This window comes from Dioscorea cayenensis, chromosome 1 (assembly GCF_009730915.1).
Source record: "Dioscorea cayenensis subsp. rotundata cultivar TDr96_F1 chromosome 1, TDr96_F1_v2_PseudoChromosome.rev07_lg8_w22 25.fasta, whole genome shotgun sequence".
NCBI lineage: Eukaryota > Viridiplantae > Streptophyta > Magnoliopsida > Dioscoreales > Dioscoreaceae > Dioscorea > Dioscorea cayenensis.
In genome coordinates, this window is record NC_052471.1 from 25,208,249 (window position 1) to 25,227,981 (window position 19,733).

Sequence of the window (19,733 nt, forward strand, 5' to 3'; positions counted from 1 at the left end):
GTATATCCCCAAGTGCACGGGTTTGTCGAGTAATAATCCCGGTGAGCTGGGTCGAATCCACAGGGAGTAGGGAGTAAAGACACTAATCGATTTTTAGCTACGTGGAGTATCAACAATGATAAGTGTGGTAATGATTCAATTCTTAGAAATTAAAAGCAACAAGTAAAAGAGCAAAAGCAAGGAGGAGGCAAGGCAATCGATAAAGATGGGGTACTTGGATGATGCTTCACCTAGGATAATCGCTTCAAGTGCAAGAACTCTCTATTATGCTTCCTAATCAATGCAATGGTGAGTCGTGGAAATCCTTACATACATAGTGCCAAATCTAAGGTCAACTATGCCTAACTCTATACATGTCCCGGAGGAGAAATCGAACAATCTCAACACCTCGCACTCGCATAGAGTTGCAATGAGCTCTAGGGATTCCAAGTGATAAATCTCTTCCTAGATTTAGACCTAACCCTTTGGTCCAGGCGGAAGGTCCCTAGCCACAATTAAGCCCTAGATATTAAGATCATCTCAACGCTTCACTCCATTGCACGCGCAACTAAGCCCCAACGGAGGTTCATCCCTTAGACCATTCACTCTATTATGCCCGCAAAGATCTCGAGGGACGGAGGTAGAATCTATCACGTCGGAGGGGAAAGGAGACGCTCCTGTACCTCTCGACTCATCCTCTCAACCCTCTCCAACCTAGCTTTGTCTAACGCTCATGGTGTTTCACCCACTCACAATAAAGAAGTTCAATGAAACGAATACATCCTAGGCCAAGCACTTATCAAACTCCCCCACACTTAAGCTTTTGCTTGTCCTCAAGCAAAAATTAAACATTCTGTGCATCAATGAAGAAAATATTGAAAGTGCTTGGCCTTAGGTTCACCAAAGTATACAAAGATAGCATTCTACAAGTCAGGAAAATTTCAACACTAAATACAAAAAATCAATGCCCTAGCTAAAAACTTGAATCAAAAAGGACAACAAACCCGAATTTTGTGTAAGTGTGTGAACTCACTCAAAACAACCAAAGTTATACTCCTCAAAGTTCTAAGTATAAGGGACTTATTTATCTACAAAAGTGATAAAAATTTTAAACAATGGTAGTAGCTTCACACATCCTCTAAGGTAGCCCTTTCCAAAGCGGCCGCTAAGGTGGCTTTCACACTTTCGAGGTGGTAGCTCTTTCTACCCAAGTGGTAGCTTTCACTTATCCTATGAGATAGCTCTTTCTCTCATTAGGGCATAACTAGTATCTGACTTGTGAGAGTAGCTTCATACTTCATAGGTGGTAGCTCTTTCCACCAAACGAACACAAATAAACAATAAAACTATTTTGTTCCTTCTTTTCATTTTCCAATATTTTTTTTTTTCAATTTAGCAAAAGAAGTAAACCTAACTAGTCCCTTTAACATCAAACATGAGTTTCCAATAGAGTTCAAAGAGTGAGTAGTGCACTAAGTATAAATCGGGCAAAAATTCCTAAAAATTCAAGCAAGAACTAGAGCATGAAAACATTCAATGTTAACAATTCTCCTAGACTTAAGAATATAAACATTGCAACTAAGGTGAACCGCCATTGGCTATGTGAGCATATACCAACCAAGAACAATAGAAAAGATGTGTGCACTATGAAACTCCCCGCCGACACACACACTTAAGTTGTACATTGTCCTCAATGTACTCATGCATGCTCACTCAAAATATATCATTCAAAAATAAATGTGGGAGAAGCAATGAAAACAATACTCCCTTACTCCTAGTGTTGGGTTTGATGAAGCAAATTCCACGGGAGTAGTGTTCCAACGGGTTGTGAAGCTCACACGGTCAAGTGCCGAAGCACCTTGACCATGCCCATGACTAAGTCTCAATTTCCAGGAAGACAAGACCATCGACACGCATACACGAGGGGGTTCAGTGAAGCTCAAGAAAGACAAAAATAACTCGAGTTTATAAAAGATGAAGCAATGAATACAACTCGATAATGCAAAATAACATAAACTCAGAAGGAAAATCCTTTCTGAGTGAACAAGTCTAACAACAAGAAAATAAGATAAAGTAAAATGTATGAAAGTCAAAGAAAGGTCAAGTATCGGAGTTGCTCTCGGGCTCCGCTGCTGCTGGTGCTGAAGTGGAAGCATATAGTGGGTCCTCCGGTGCTGGGGTCCAGGAGGGAGGTGCTGGAGAAACTGAGGGGGCCAGAAGAGTCCTCGGCTACAGGACAAATGATGAGGCAACGTCTCGCTATAGGATCTGCTATAATATGTTGAAACGTGCCATGAACTCTGTGTACTGAGTAGCCTGCGTAGCCCTAATCTCGGCAACCTCGGCTCGGACCACTCCTATAGCATTCTTGAGTCTCTCAAAGCGATCATTGGCACGAGATAGTGAAAACATACGCACTTGGGGTGGTTTCTCGGCCGTTGGAGGTGCCTCGTTCTCCACCGATGCGGGCTGAGGCTCGGGGGCGGGCTGAGATACTCCGGCGTCATCACCTTCACCTCAGCTATCTCCAGGGCTGGTAGGACTAACGCAAAAACCCCTGTCCGAACCCTGCGGACCATGCCCATCAACCGCATCGTCTCTAGACCCAGGGGAGCGGGTACACTCGTCTTCTCAGCCCCACGAATCGAATCCAAGAGACCTTGTATTTGCCTCGACTGATTCAAACCTTGTATTTGCCAATTGAACAAATCTAGCCAAGTGCTTCTCCAAAACCGTCATTCGGGTTTCCAAGCCTGAAATTCTGTTTTCAACTTAAGGGGCTTGTTGTTATTGTTGTTGGAACCCCGATGGCCCCATGGTCTTCTGTGGTCCTTGATTACTCCATGAAAAGTTGGGATGATTCTTCCAACCTGAATTGTAGGTGTTGCTGTATGGATTCCCTTGCGGTTTCATGCCATTACCTACAAAGTCAACATTCTCAACTAAAGAAACATCACCAATGACGATTGGACAATAGGAGGGAGCATGTCCTCCACCACAACCGGTGCAATTGGTCACGGCCGCAACTCTATTCGAAGCTATAAGATCTAGCTTCTTACTCAAACTCTCCACTTGGGCCGCCAATGAAGTTACCGTTTCAATTTCATGGAGACCGGCCACCTTTTTCTTCTGCCTAGCATTCCACTGGTAGCTATTTAACCACATTTATTCAATCAATTGACGTGCTTCGTCGGGGATTTTGCTACCTAAGGTACCTCCTGTCGCCGCATCCAAGAGTTACCTTGTACTCGGGTTCAAACCATTGTAGAAGGTTTGAACAATCATCCAATCTGGGAATCCGTGTTGCGGACACTTTCACAGGAGTTCCTTGAACCTTTCCCATGTCTCAAATAGAGACTCCAATTCCAACTACATAAAGGATGAGATCTCATTCCTAAGCTTTGCTGATTTTCTGGGAGGGAAATAACGGGCTAGAAAAGCTTCTACCAACGCCTCCCATGTAGTGATTCATGCTCTAGGTAATGAGTGTAGCCACTACTTTGCTTTCCCCTTTATGGAAAATGGGAAGGCTCTCAATTTGATGGCATCATCCATCACACCATTTATCTTCAGCATGTCACACACCTCGAGGAAGTTCTCTATGTGACTGTTTGGATCCTCATCGGCCAAATCGTTGAATTGTGTGGACTGCTGCAGCATATGGATGAATGTCGGCTTTAGCTCGAAGTTCTAAGCTGTAATTGGGGGATGCACAATACTCGATTGTGTCCCCAACACTGAAGGTCTGGCATAATCGGATAGTATTCGTTGTTGCTCATTTTGTTCTACCATATTTTCAAATCCTTCTACTTCCAAATCAGCTGGATTAGGCTGTTCTTGTACAAGTTTTTTCCCTTTCCTTCGAAGTGTACGTTCAAGCTCAGGGTCTCCTTCAATCAATATTGATGGATTCCCTTGGGTCATAACCTGGAGCTACACCAAAAATAAGGACAAAGAAAATCAGAACGATGATAGAATAAGAAGATATGAAATAGAATGTGTGGTGAAATAGCTAAGAAAACAAAGTGCAAAGTATCTCTAAACGCCTAGCTCCCCGGTAACGGCGCCAAAAAATTGACAAGGTCCCCTTCCGTATATCCCGCAAGTGCACGGGTTTGTCGAAGTAATAATCCCAGGTGAGCGTGGTCGAATCCATGGGGAATAGGGAGTGAAGACACTTAATTCGATTCTTAGCTATGTGGAGTATCAACAATTATAAGTGTGGTAATGATTCAATTCTCAGAAATTAAAAGCAACAAGTAAGAGAGCAAAAGTAAGGACGAGGCAAGGCAATCGAGAAAAATGGGGTACTCGGATGATGCTTCACCTAGGATAATCGCTTCAAGTGTAAGAACTCTTTATTATTCTTCCTAATCGATGCAATGGTGAGTCATGGAAATCCTTACATACATAGTCCCAAATCTAAGGTCAACTATGCCTAACTCTATACATGTCCCGGAGGAGAAATCCAACAATCTCAACACCTCACACTCGCATAGAGTTGCAATGAGCTTTAGGGATTCCAAGTGATAAATCTCTTCCTAGATTTAGACCTAATCCTTTGGTCCAGGCGGAAGGTCCCTAGCCATAATTAAGCCCTAGATACTAAGATCATCTCAACGCTTCACTCCATTGCACGCGCAACTAGGCCCCAGCGGTGGTTCATCCCTTAAACCATTCACTCTATTATGGCCGCAAAGAACTCGAGCTACGGAGGTAGAATCTATCATGTCGCAGGGGAAAGTGGACGCTCCTATACCTCTCGACTCACCCTCTCAATCCTCTCCAACCTAGCTTTGTCTAACGCTCGTGGTGTTTCACCCACTCACAATGAAGAAGTTCAATGAAAGGAATATATCCTAGGGTTCACAATCACCCAAGTACCCACTAGGGGTTTAGCTCTCCATGGAGCTAAGTACAATAAAAAAAATAGAATGTAAAAGCAATTAATCCATAAAGAAACCTCCTCGATGGTCGTGTCGATGGTCTTGTGCAATGTCTTCTACTCGTCGTCCAAGGATTCCTTCGTCCGGTATAGGATACGCCTCGATCAAAGCTACCCTACCAACCTTCTTCCTAATGGAATCATGATGTCGGAGCCATAGAACCTCTCCAAAACATTGGCCAATACCCCTCGAAACCCTTGCCGAAGCCCTCTCGCAAGTTGGGGAAAAGATGGAGAAAAGAATACCAAAATTGGGGCTGAATCGGCTTTAAATAGGGATGGAATAGGGCAACTCCACGGGCGTGGACGATACACGCGCCCGTGCGGGATTTCCACACGGGCGTGGATAATTTCCACACGCCCGTGTGGATTCTCTGTTTCTCTGGTTTCTCGGCCGGCTGTGAACAGTGCTGCTACAGTACTACCTACATTGTTCTGCTACATTCTTCGGCCTGAATAACTTCCCAATTCCATACTTTCATTGGGGTAATGCAAACGGGCACACGTTCACGTCGTGAATCACTTGCTTCTTCAATGATATATATGTTGGTGGAGCTCCTGTTCTTATATGCATAAGACGGAATGCTCGAGTGTGACTGCCTTTGTGCCCCTCCAAATGGATGTGCTCACTCAAATGCGAGGAGGTTAGCACACACTCTAGCATCTCACACCTGTCCTATGTCTTCGCGTTTGAACCTTAGCAAGCTCTCCTCCAAAATAGGTGCATTATGATCCACATTGGCCTATTTTCTTCATAATCAGCCTCACAACCATACCTGCATAAAAGTAACATAAAAACACACATATTAATGTAAAAACCTGAGAAAAGTAAAGCTCAACATAAGGAAAGAATGCTTCGCATTCATATCATACAAGCACTTATCAGATACCCACTCATCCAGGATTATTACTTCGACAAACCCGTGCACTTGCGGTATATAAGCAAGGGGACCTTGTCACGAGCATTGTTTGGCCAGTTATAACGAACAATTTTAAGTTAAACACAAGTTTTATTCAGATGGTTCAGTAGTCGGCAAAATTCAATGGATTAGCCGAGAAGTATCCGAACAACCATATTGAGATCTGACTTTAAGTGTACGACATGCTCAACATTAATGGGAGTTTTGATGATGCAATTTTCTTAAGGGCTTTCCCATTCTCATTGAAAGGAAGAGCCAAACAGTGGCTCCATTCATTACCAAAAACTTCTATCACAAGATGAAATGAAATGATAGAAGCTTTCCTTACAAGGTATTTCTCTCTGAGAAAACAAGAGAAGCTTCGAAATGAGATCTCTTTATCCATTCAAATGGAGCTAGAGTCATTGTCTGAGACATGGGAATGGTTCAAGGATCTCTTGAGGAAGTGTCCTCAAGATGGTTTCTAATAAGTTCTTGTGTGATAAGAATGTGAAGTGTTCTTTCCTTATAATGAGCATAACTTTTATCAGGTTTTAGCTCTAATACTTGTGCATTTGTGTTACTTTCATGCATATAGGGTTGTGAAGCCGAATGTGAAAGAAAGAAGCCAATATACATCGTGAACGCACAATTTAGAGGAAGCCTTGAGAAGGGTCAAACACGAAGACATAAGTCGGGTTCAAGATGCGAGAATGTGTGCCAACCTCAATGTATTCAAGCTAGCACAATGGTTTGGACGAGCACAAAGGCAGTCATATTCGAGTATCCCAGCTTATGCATTGATAGCAAGATCTTCACTAATGAGGCCGGATATTGAAAAAAGTAAAACAATCTATGACATAAACGTGTGCTCGTTGACGTTACCTCGATGAAAACATAGATTCGGGACTGATTCGGGTGGTACTAGAGCAGGGCATTGTAGCAAATACTGTAGCAAATTATTGTAGCAGGTATTGTTCACAGCCGGACGAAAAAGTGAATTCTAGAGAATCCACACGGGCGTGTGGAAATTATCCACACCTGTACAGAAATTCCACAGACCCGTGTGGCAAATCCACAAAAGCGTGTGGATGGCCGATTCCAGCCCTATTTAAGCCATGATTCAGCCCCGATTTCAGGATTCTTCTCTCCATTCTTTCCCAGACTTGAGAGGGGGATGCGGCCAGGTTTTTGAGAGAAATTGGTAGGGTTTTTAGAGAGGTTTTTTGGCTTTCACATCGCGCTCCACTTGGAAGAAGGTTATTGGGAGAGCTTTCATCGGCACCGATCGGGCGAGGTGTGTCCTAAGCCAGACAAGAGGACCTTTGGAGGAGACGAGGCTTCTCCACAAGACCATCATCATGACTATCAAGTGGGTTTTCTATGGATTACTTGTTTTTACATTCAATTTCATTATTGATTATAACTACCTCCATGGAGAGCTAAACCCCCTAGTGGGTACTTGGATTTGTGAACTCTAGGATATATTTGTTTCATTAAACCTTCTATTATGATTTCATTAATTGATGTTTTATTTGAGTTCCAATCTTGAATGCTTGATTGATTGAATCCTCACTTAGAGTGACACTAGGGTTGAGAGTTCATATTGGTAACCCTTGTGAGTGACTGATACACCATGAGGGTTAGACAAAGATAGATTAAAGAGTGTCGAGAGGGTGATTCGAGAGGTAGCGGAGTGTCCCCTTCTCCCTCCGATGTGATTTATCCTACCTCTATTTACTTGAGTTTATTGTTGTTATAGTAGAGTTAATGGGCTAAGGGATGACCTTCCGCTTGGGCTTAGTAGCAGGGGCAACAGAGTGAAGCATTGAACTAATTTTAGCACCTAGGGCTTAATTGTGACTAGGGAACTCTCACCTGGACCAAAGATTTAGATCTATATCTAGGAAGAGGGTTTATCACTTGGAATCCCTAGAACTCCATGCGATTCTATCCGAGTGCAAGGTGTTGAGATTGTTCGATTTCTCCTCCCGGACATGGTATAGAGTTAGTCAAGGTTGACCTTAGATTTGGGACCATGTATTGAAGGATTTCCATGACTCATTAATGCATTAGTTAGGAGGCATAATAGTCGGTTTTGCACTTGTTTCTCATTTACTTGTGCTTTTCTTTCTTACTTCTTTTATTCTTGTTTACATTACATCTTGTTAACACAATCACTATCCATCTTCACTTGGTTAAGAAACAATCAAAGTATTTTTATTCCCTACGACATGTGGATACGATACCCACTCAACTGGGTTTTTATTACTCGATAAACCCGTGTACTTACGGGACATACGTAAGGGCATTGTCAAGTTTTTGGCGCCGTTGCCAGGGAATAGGTGTTTAGAGATACTTTGCACTTTGTTTGCTTAGCTATTCATTCATTCATTCTATTTCACATCTTCCTTTTCTATCATCATTCTGATTTGTTCTTTTTCTTTTGTAGCAGCTCTAGGTTATGACCCGAGGGAACCCATCGCTATTAATTGAAGGAGATCCCAAACTTGAATGTACACTCTGTAGAAAAAGGAAAGAACCTGTGCAAGAACCGTCAAATCTAGCTGAAGTGGAAGTTTAAGGATCTGATAACATGGATAAGCAGAATGACTAGTAGAAAACATTATCTGATTACGCGAAACCGTCAGTATTAGGGATACAATCTAGCATTGTGGGCTCCCCGATTACAGCTCTGAACTTTGAGTTGAAACCAGCATTCATCCTGATGATTCAGCAGTCATCGCAGTTCAATAGTTTGGCCGATGAGGATCCAAACAACCACATAGAGAACTTCTTAGAAGTTTGTGATATGCTGAAGATCAACGATGTATCAGATGATGCTATTAGATTGAGGGCTTTCCCATTTTCTCTCAAGGGAAGAGCTAAGCACAAGCAGTGGCTTCATTCCTTGCCAAAAGCATCCATCACGACTTGGAATAAGATGGTCGAAGCTTTTCTTGCAAGATACTTCCCTCTGAGGAAGTCGGCCAAGCTTCGCAATGAGATATCGTCGTTCATGCAGATGGAATTGGAATCATTATTTGAGACATGGGAGCATTTCAAGGACCTTTTGCGGAGATGCCCACAACACAAATTTCCCAAATGGATGATCATTCAAACTTTCTATAATGGGTTGAATCTGAGTACAAGGCAATTGCTAGATCCCGCCGCGGGAGGTACAATGGGGAGTAAAACCCTGGAAGAAGCCTGACAGTTAGTAGAAGACATGGCAATGAACAATTATCAGTGGAATGCGCGGGAAAGAAAACAGGTGGTCGGGCTCCATGAAATAGATGAAGTCACTTCTTTAGCAACCCAAGTGGATTCATTAAGTAAGAAGTTAGACCTTCTAACTTCAAATAGAGTGGCGGCCATGACTACTTGCACCAGGTGTGGCGGAGGACATGCTCCCTACAATTGCCAGATCTCTATTAGTGATGTATCTTCGGTGGAGGAAGTCAACTTTGTGGGTAATGCAATGAGGAACCAAGGTAATCCATATAGAAACACCTACAATCAAGGCTGCAAGAGTCATCCTAACTTTTTGTTGAGCAACCAAGGACAACTAAAGGTCATGGGACCACCGAGTTTCCAACAACAACAAGCCCCAAACATGGAAAATAGAGTGTACGGCTTGGAAACCCAAATGACCGACTCAGAGAAAGCCTTGACTAGATTTGTGCAATCATCAGACACACGGTTTCAATCAGTTGAGACTACACTTCACAACCGCACTGTCTCTTTACATAATTTAGAGAACCAAGTGGGGCAGATCGCGAAGTCTCAAGCAGAAAGACCACAGGGAAGCTTGCCAAGCAATACTGTGACCAATCCATGTTAGAATGTGAAGGCTATCACTTTAAGAAGTGGTCATGAAGTTGAAGGTAGGCTTCCAAGTGAGAAGACCAATGTTGAAGCACCGGAGGTCGTAGAGGTTGAGAAGGGAGAAACCAAGGAGAAGGAGGTGGACGAGTAGTACAAGAATCCCTTATCCCTCTAGATTGAAGAATTACCAAGTGGACGAGTAGTACAAGAAGTTTCTAGGTTTGTTTAGGTAACTACATATAAATATTTCCTTTGTAGAGGCATTATCCCAAATGCCGAGGTATTCTAAGTTCTTGAAATATTTGCTTACAAACAAAAGGAAATTGGAGGAGAGTGCCCCATGATTCTAGATGCATCTTGCTCGACGCTCTTGCAAAAGAATATGCCAAACAAGAAGAAAAACCCAAGAAGCTTCATCATTCCGTGCAACATTGGCAACTTGGGTGAAGAAATGACATTGGCAGACTTAGGGGCCAGTATCAACGTCATGCCATATTCCTTCTTTCAGAAGATAGGCTTGGGAGTGCTTAGACCTACTCAGATGACATTGCAATAGGCAGATCGAACAGTGAGACATCCGAGAGGCATCATTGAAGATGTGCTTGTCAAAGTTGACAAGTATATATTTCATGTAGATTTTGTGGTGTTGGACGTTGATGAGGATGCAGATGTTCCTTTGATACTTGGGAGGCCATTCTTGCGTACTTCCAAGGCATTGATCGACATGGACGGCGGGGAGTTGACACTGAGAGTTGGAAATGATAAGCTCACATATCGTCTAGCAGAAGCCATGTGACATTCGCTTGACTTTGATGATACTCTTTACTTTCTTGACACTACTGATGAGATAATTGATGAATATATGCAGGAAATGTTCAATCCAGACCCATACGAGGGGTTGCTAGACCAAGAGGTGGAGAACGAAGAAATGCTAATGCTTGGTCTAAAGGAACAAGTGCCATCTACTCTGGGGATTATGAAGAAAGTGCTCCGGAAGATGAAGATGGTGAGGAGACACGACAACAAATGCTCCAAGGTTATTGGAGATGTGCAAGAACCGGACAAGGTGGATGAACCCTTTTTAAGTGGTACGAAGCGCGATAACTCCTCCTATACCCTCAAGAGACTTTGCTCATCGTGTTTTCAAGTCATGGGTAAGAGGAAAACCTTTATCTATGAGTCCCCATGAGCTAAGACAAGGTACATCAACCTTAGTGACGTTAAACAAGCGCTTCTTGGAAGGCAACCCAAGCGTTTACTATTTTCTTAGTTGTTAGTTTAGTGTTTGCATTACTAAGATGTTGAGTGTTGGTGTCTATATGTTTTGATGCATCGCTGTGATTCTCTTATGGATGAATTGGTGTTATCATGTGCTTAAATGTCTATGGCGAAGTTGTTGGTCATTTGAGCATGTTTCGTGTTTTTCTCTAGTATATTTTGCATGCTAGAAGCTGGCTCTGAGTGTTTTTATAAGTGCAGGAATTTTCTGAAGAGCCTAAAGAGTTTTTTAAGCCATCCAGAGAAAACGCACGGGCATGTGAAATTTCAGCACGCCCGTGGATCTTCATTGTGAGTTCGTCCAGAGAAGGTACAGGGGCATGGACTCGCCCCTGTGGGCGATCCAGACAAACGCACGGGCGTGGGTATTTTCCACACGCTCGTATCTATCTCTGATAAGTGTCTAAATGTAGATGTTTTCATGTATATATCGTATTCACTTTGCATGTATTTTGTGAGGTTTAATGCCTGTTTTATGCTTAATCGTCTACTATTTACTTTGTAGGGCATAAGGAAGCCATGGAGAACAAGAAGATTTCATTTGGGCGAAAAGAGAAGAAAACAGGAATTTCATACTACCACCATACTACCCATTATGGGGGCCGTATGCACTGTAGCAGCGGAATGATTTGGATTGTCTGCCCAGATTTTCATACTACCCAGTATATGGGGCTGTATGGAGGCCGTATACACCCCGTATGGATCGCGAATCTAGGGTTTTTGAGTGCTATATGACCCCCATACAACTTGTATGCCTCGGGGGGTATAAATACCAACTTTTAGGGCTGAACAAGGGACTTTTGGCTGGACTTTTTCTTGGCCAATTTTGGGGAGATCACTTGGGAGATTTTTGGCAACCTTGGGATGGAGAAGAAGGGCAAGGAAGCTAGAAGATCATTCAAGCCCAAGGTCCAAGACTCTCAAGGCAAGAAGGCAACATCATTGAAGGGGAGATCTACCACGATTTAAAGAAAAGAGACCCGCGGCTAGAGGAAGCGTCGTTTGGCACTCCTTTGGCGGGGAAAGCGTCATTCGGCACATTCTTTACCTCCTTCTCCACCATTTCATCGAGGGAGTGTAATTTATGCTTTTGTTTCATGTTTTGCTTGTTTGTATTGCTTGTTGTCGGATGATGACACACTAGACCCCCAAGGCCACCGGGTGTTGGTGAACCTTGGGGGGTTTTATCATGTATGTTGGATGATAACTTGTTAATTCCATGCTTGGGTAATTTTGAGATTTAATCCATTGTTTTCATGCTAAGTGCTACACTAAGGAGAAATCCATAGCTCTTTTATGAATGATGCATGTAGATGTAACTTGCTCGCATGTATTAGGTCGTGAATGGATTAAAAGGGGATGCTTGTATCATCAAGCCGAGAAATCGGGTGTTTGGTAGCCCTCCATGTAGGTTTAATCCAAAGAAGAGTAGGTTTAATCCTAAGTGAAATTTCCTCATACTCAATGCAATCGTAGGAATGTAGATTTGGAAGAAATTCCTATCTATGTTCGTATGGGATTAGGGTTCAATCACCGAGAAATTGGGGTTGTTCTAATCTTGGAATCTCATGGTCTATTTTACACTTGCATCTTTAGATCATCATCCATGTTGCATGATAACCTCTCAAGGGGATCCTAATCCATAGGCCTTTGCATCTCATTGATTTTCTTGCTTGCTTATTGCTTGTTCTCCCTAATTTGGTCATAATCTCGTTTTAGATTTAATTACATTTAGTAGAGTAAAAATCCATCACTTGAGATCTTAGGCTAGATAATAGCTCGAGAAGGAGTAATAGGAGATCCTTAACCCCATGGAATACGATCCTCGTGTCTTCACGCGAGGTACTACTTGGCGATCCTGTACACTTGTGGGGAAGCAATCAAGATTTTGGCGCCGTTGCCGGGGATCTTAAGGAATTCTAGTAAACTTTTAGATTATTACTTGATGAGCGATCCGCAAGTGTACGGAGTCGTCAAGTAATACCTCTCGTGCGAGCACGAGAGGGTCGTATTCCCTGGGCCCAAGGAGCTACTATTACTTCCCTTTCGTCTATTTCCTAGCCTAACACTCCGAAAGATGAATAGTAATTATAAAAAGAGAAAGAATTAACTACAATGAAATCCGGGGTACTACTACACACAATACGAACTCAAGGGAGAATCAAAGCAGTTAAGGGAGTGATTTGGACAACGAATCCCCCTATGGTTGTCATTAGGTCCCTGAATTTAGGATGAAATGCGAGATGGTAGTTGGGCCAAGAGAATCCTAAATTAGCTCAACCCGATGGTCACGGCAATTGAACCCCTAATCCCATACAAGTATTGGGTCGAATCGCTCCGCCCAAATCCTCGTATGATTGCATTACACTCGGGAAATCTCTAATCAGGGTCGATACTCAAACTAGGTCCAACCCTAATTTCTGGAGGGGTACAAAATACCCGATGGTCACGGTGTATTTGTACATGGATCCCTTCCAAGCCAAGTGTGTCTAGTACAAGGGCGATGGTCACGCAACCAAGTACAACCTAGAAGTTGAAATACGTGAGTTCTCATGCAAATCAACACATCAAAAGTACACAAGACTTGAACCACAAACTACAAGTTTCCATAAAAGAAATACAACATCCAACAATACATCAATAAAGATGATCATCCAAATTACAAACAATCAACCCGAGAGTTCATCATATCCAAATCACAAATAAGTTAGTGCCTCATGAAAGAGGACCACTCATACAAATCCAAGGAACAAATAAAGAAGAAAAGAAGTAAGAACTACCCCCTCTAGCTTTAGATCCCCTTAGATGGTGAAGATCTTGAAGATTTGAAGAGATCTCCCCTCAAATGATACTTTTGATGTCTAGGATCTTCTCCCTATCTTCTCCTTCAAAGTTTGTCTCCCTCTTGGTGAAGCCTTGCGCAGTAGATCGCCGGTGGGAAGAGTGGGGCGGCGGCCCTAGAGGCCCAAGAGAAAAACTCCCCCAAAAAGCTCTCCCTTTGCCCTAGAAAATCATGTTCTATTTAAATCCCGTCAGTCCATGCGGGCGCATGGAGCCCGTGAAGCTCACAGCCAAATGCCCAGAAAACATGTCGGTGCTACAGTACTCAGCTACAGTAATTTCCTACAGTATCTATGCTACAGTATTTTGGAGCCCGTGAAACTCCCAGCCAAATCCCCGCAGCAAGAACAATGACCTGCTACAGTGCCGCTATAGTGCCGGGACCCCAAAAATGCCGTTTTCGATGTCGAATTCATCCGATTTACATTTTTGAGCATCGTTTGACTCATTTAAGAACTGCAACACCGAAATAACCAATTTAGACATAAAACGGGCATCAATTCGTTAACATGTTCACAAATAATACACGATTAATACATATAAAATACATACATTTAGGCGTTTATCATTACTCTAGCCATTTCATTATTTACTCATTTCTTATCGTTATTTTTCTTTTCCTTTGATCTTAACTTTCTATCATCTTTCTTGGTTTTTCAAGGTACTGTACATGACACGCTCAAAGGCATCGACATTGATTACACCGGATAGTGAAATTGAAAGAACTTTGCATCAGAAATTGAGAGAAGTTGGTGAAGGTTCGGGTACACAAAACATTGAAATTGAGGATAGAGAGTCTTCAATCATGGCTGAAGAGCGACGCACTCTATCCGAATATGAAAGACCGCAATTCACGGGTGATGAGTTTAGTGTTCAAGCGCCATCCGTGGCATCCAACAATTTTGAAATTAAAGCTAGTACAATCGGCATGGTCCAGAACTCGGTTTAATTCAATGGTCTCGTGAATGAAGATGCACATGACCATCTTTCCCGGTTCCTCCAAATTTGCTCCACATTCAAGATTAATGGGGTATTGGACGATGCGATCCGTTTGAGACTATTTCCGTTCAGCTTGATAGACGGAGCTTATCATTGGCTTACATCTTTGTCTCCGGGATCTATTAAAACATGGAAGGATGATAAGTGCTTGTGCTATATGAATGCGAAGCGTTCATTCCTTATGTTGAGCATTACTTTTCTCGGGTTTTACACTAATATGTGTGTTTTTATGTTACTTTAGTACAGGTAGGGTTGTGAGCCCAAGTATGAAGGAAAGAAGCCAATGTGGAGCACAATGCACTGATTTTTAGAGGAAATCTTGCTAAGGTTCAAACGCGAAGACATAGGTCGGGTGTGAGATGCTAGAGTGTGTGCCAACCTCCTCGTATTCTAGTTGGCACATCCATTTGGAGGGCCATAAAGGCAGTCACACTCGAGCATTCCGACTTATGCACATAGAACAAGAGCTCCACCAACTTGCCTATCATTGAAGAAGCAAGTGATCCACGACATGAACGTGTTCCCGTTTCCGTTACTCCGATGAAAGTATGGATTCGGGAAGCTATTAAGGGCGGATACTATAGTAGAGCACCGTAGCAACACGGTAGCAAGTACTGTAGCAGCACTGTTCACAGCCGGCCGAGAAAACAGAAGTTCAGAGAATCCACGCGGGCGTGTGGAAATTATCCACACCCATGTGGAAATTCTGTACAGTCGCGTGAAGCATCCAAGCCCGTGTAGTCACCCGATTCCAGCCCTATTTAAAGCCGAATCAGCCCCGATTTTAGTATTCTTTTCTCCATCTTTTCCCCAACTTTAGAGAGGGCTTCGGCTAGGGTTTTGGGGGGTATTGGCAAAGGTTTTGGAGATGTTCTACGGCTCCGACATCGTCATTCCTTAGGAAGAAGGTTGGTAGGGGAGCATCCGTCGAGCCGTATCTTATACCGGTCGAGGGAATCCTTGGACGACGAGTAGAGGACTTTCTACAAGACCATTGACACGACTATCGAGGGGGTTTCTTTATGGATTCATTACTTTTACATTCTATTTCTTTGATTGTACTTAGCTCCATGGAGAGCTAGACCCCTAGTGGGTACTTGGGCATTTGTGAACCCTAGGACGTAATCGTTTTATTGAATCTCTTTATTATGCTTTCAATTAATTGATGTTTATTGTGAGTTCCAACCTTGAATGCTTGATTGTATGAACATTTCCCCTAGAGTGACACTAGGGTTGAGAGTTCTCGTTGGTAACCTTGTGAGTGAGTGACACACCACGAGCGTTAGACAAAGCTAGGTTGGAGAGGGTTGAGAGGGTGAGTCGAGAGGTACAGGAGCGTCATTTTTCCCTTCCGATGTGATAGATTCTACCTCCATTCCTCGAGTTCTTTGCGGCCATAATAGAGTGAATGGTCTAAGGGATAAACTTTCGCTGGGTCTTAGTTGCGCATGCAATGGAGTGAAGCGTTGAGGTGATCTTAGTATCTAGGGCTTAATCGTGGTTAGGGACCTTCCACCTGGGCCAAAGGGTTAGGTCTATAATTAGGAAGAGATTTATCACTTGGAATCCCTAGAGCTCATGGCAACTCTATCCGAGTGCGAGTTTGAGAGGTTATTTAATTTCTCCTCGGGAACATGTATAGAGTTAGGCATAGTTGACCTTAGATTTGGGACTATGTAATTAAGGATTTCCACGACTCACCATTGCATTGATTAGGAAGCATAATAGAGGGTTCTTGCTATTGAAACAATTATCCTAGGTGGAGCATTATCTGGGTACCCCATCTTTATCGATTGCCTTACCCCATTCTTTACTTTTGCTCTCTTACTTGTTGTTTTTATTGTTGAGAATTGAATCATTGTCACACTTATCATCATTGATCTTTCACATAGCTAAGAAGTGAATTAATTATTTTTATTCCCTATTCCCTGTGGATTCGATACCCGCTCATCCAGAATTATTACTTCGACAAACCCGTGCACTTGCGGGATATACGCAAGGGGATCTTGTCAAGTTTTTGGCGCCGTTGCAGGGGAATAGGTGTTTAGAGATACTTTGCACTTTGTTTTTTTAGCTATTTCACCATACATTCTATTTTATATCTTCTTATTCTATCATCATTCTGATTTCTTTTTCTTTCTTTTTGGTTGCAGCTTCATGTTATGACCCGAGGAAATCCCTCAATATTGATTGAAGGGGATCCTGAGCTTGAACGTACACTTAGAAGAAAAGGGAAAGAGCCTGTACAAGAATAGTCTAATTTAGTTGATTTGGAAGTGGAAGGATCTGAAAACATGGCAGAACAGAATGAGCAACAACAAACATTATCCGATTATGCCAGACCTTCAGTGTTGGGGACACAGTCGAGCATTGTGCGTCCCCCGATTACAGCTCAGAACTTTGAGTTGAAGCTGGCATTCATCCACATGTTGCAACAATCCGCACAATTCAATGGTTTGCCCAATAAGGATCCAAACAGTCACATAGAGAGCTTTCTCGAGGTGTGTGATATGCTGAAGATAAATGGGGTGACGGATGATGCCATCAAATTGAGAGCCTTCCCATTTTCCCTAAAGGGGAGAGCGAAGCAGTGGCTACACTCGTTACCTAGAGTGTTAATTACCACGTGGGAGGAGATGGTGGAAGCTTTTCTAGCTTGTTATTTCCCTTCCGGAAAATCAGCAAAGCTTAGGAATGAGATCTCATCCTTTGTTCAGTTGGAATTGGAGTCTCTATTAGAGACATGGGAAAGGTTCAAGGAGTTCTTGAGGAAGTGCCCGCAACACGGATTCCTGCAGTGGATGATTGTTCAAACCTTTGACAATGGTTTGAACCCGAGTACAAGACAACTCTTGGATGCGGCAGCAGGAGGTACCTTAGGTAGCAAAACCCCTGATGAGGCCCGTCAGTTGATTGAAGAAATGGGGTTAAACACCTACCAATGGAATGCTAGGGAGAAGAAAAAAACATGGCCGGTCTCCATGAGATAGATGCGGTAACTTCATTGGCGGCCCAAGTGGAAAATTTGAGTAAGAAGTTAGATCTTCTAACTTCAAATAGAGTGCCGGCCATGACTAATTGCACCGAGTGTGGTGGAGGACATGCTCCCTCCGATTTCCCGATCTCTATTGGTGATGTTTCTTCAGTGGAGAATGTTGATTTTGTAGGTAATAGCATGAGACCTCAAGGAAACCTATTTAGCAATACCTACAATCTGGGTTGGAAGAATCATCCCAATTTCTCATGGAGTAATAAAGGTCCACAAAAGGCCATGGGGCAACCGGCTTTCAAACAACAACAACAAGCCCCTTGATGAGCGATCCGCAAGTGCACGGAGTCGTCAAGTAATACCCCTCGTGCGAGCACGAGAGGGTCGTATTCCCTGGGCCCAAGAATCTACTCTTACTTCCTCTTTGCTTATTGTCTAGCCGAATGATTCGAAGGGTTTCCCTAATCTATTACTTGAAATAAAAGAACTACAAATGGAGTCTATGATAAGGTAGGGATATAAAATCAGGGGAAAGAAATGGTCACGGATGCGGATTCCCTAGGGGCTACTAAAGTGCAAAGGATGCTAAGAATGTCATGCAATTGAAGGTTTGGACCTAGAGATTTCCTAAATTAGATCAACCCGATGGTCACGGCAATTAACCCCTAATCTGGTATAAGTATTGACACAGAATTTCTTCTGATCAAATCCTCATACGATTGCATTAACAAGTGGGGAAATCCCTAATTAGGGCCGGAACACAACTTGGGCGTTTATCAAACATCCCCACACCTAAGCATTTGCTTATCCCCCAGCAAACACAAATGAAAGAATAAGGGCGGAATGATAAACGACTAAACGTACGACCTCAAGCTCAAATAGTGAAGAACCCCATAGGCACAGATGAAATGAATTCAAGGAAATGAGTTGTACAATAACTAACTCAGTAGAGATAGTCATGATTCCTCTAGAGTGCTTTCCTCGTGAGTGTGTGTATGCTTCATCCCTCACTCTCCCTATTCACACCACATTCAATGACTATCGGTGTTAGAAATGTTAAAGACGCCCTCAATAGCGAGTTAAGAGTCCTTCGGTCCACAGTCAACACTTCAATTTCTAAGTGAATGCATGAAAGAGTTCAAGAGAATACAGATTTTTTTTTTTTTTTTTCCGAGTCCGTCTAACGTAGACTGCACAAAATAACTTATAATCTTTCAGAAGGATGCACATGCTGATTAGGCACAAGAGCCACCCAACCTACTTGATTACAGTCTACATAGACGCATTCATGCTAAATTAGCAGAGGAATACTGACATAGACTCATTTTTTTCTTTCATTTTTCAATTTTTTTTTTACATGTCTCCGGAGCACTTTCATGCAAAACTTCACTTAGGGATAAAGTGAAATGAACAAAAGAACCAAAAGCTCTTAAAGGACCATTGAGAAATGAATTTACCACTCTAACACTTTAAATCAAAGCAATGGGTTAGCTGAGGCAAACAAGGTAAAAGTACTATGTCAAAGCTGTGAAGAAAACACTAGAAAGAAAGCATGACTTCCTTAAAGCACAAATAACACTACAACTCATTACTATCATTCATTCAAGCCAGGAGGTTCTTAACAATAAATCATAGCTATCACCGGTGAAGTAAGCATGCAAATAGCCCATCCCATCCCCACACCTAGAATTGTACATTGCCCTCAATGTACACTAATCAGCAGAGCATGGTGTAGAATTCATAATAATTAAATAAAGCATGAAAGGGAAGGGAAAAGAGACTGCCCCATTTGGTTGATGAAGAGTGTTCAGTGAAAGCACAGTCATTGGGCAACAACGCTAGCAAAGGGGAAAGGAGGAGAGGCAACAATCCGTGAGAAGTCCAAAGTGCTTGGACTGTAAGAGATTATATCGTGCCCTATATTGTGGTAAGGCAAAGGATGGCACTCCACTTGATGCCGCATCGTGCCGTGGCC

The 19,733-nt window shown here is 42.7% G+C and overlaps 4 non-coding genes across 4 annotated transcripts; 1 reads left to right on the forward strand and 3 right to left on the reverse strand.

Annotated features, from left to right (window-relative positions):
- Positions 1–3,274: 3,274 nt before the first annotated feature.
- LOC120266737 lies at positions 3,275–3,381 on the forward strand. The gene has a single exon (XR_005538271.1). It is a non-coding gene; the product is annotated as a small nucleolar RNA R71 (small nucleolar RNA).
- A 2,819-nt stretch (positions 3,382–6,200) lies between these two features.
- On the reverse strand, positions 6,201–6,307 carry LOC120268097. Its single transcript, XR_005538772.1, has one exon. It is a non-coding gene; the product is annotated as a small nucleolar RNA R71 (small nucleolar RNA).
- Positions 6,308–8,815: 2,508 nt separating this feature from the next.
- On the reverse strand, positions 8,816–8,922 carry LOC120267756. Its single transcript, XR_005538565.1, has one exon. It is a non-coding gene; the product is annotated as a small nucleolar RNA R71 (small nucleolar RNA).
- Positions 8,923–17,453: 8,531 nt separating this feature from the next.
- On the reverse strand, positions 17,454–17,560 carry LOC120265950. Its single transcript, XR_005537820.1, has one exon. It is a non-coding gene; the product is annotated as a small nucleolar RNA R71 (small nucleolar RNA).
- Between the last annotated feature and the right edge of the window lie 2,173 nt (positions 17,561–19,733).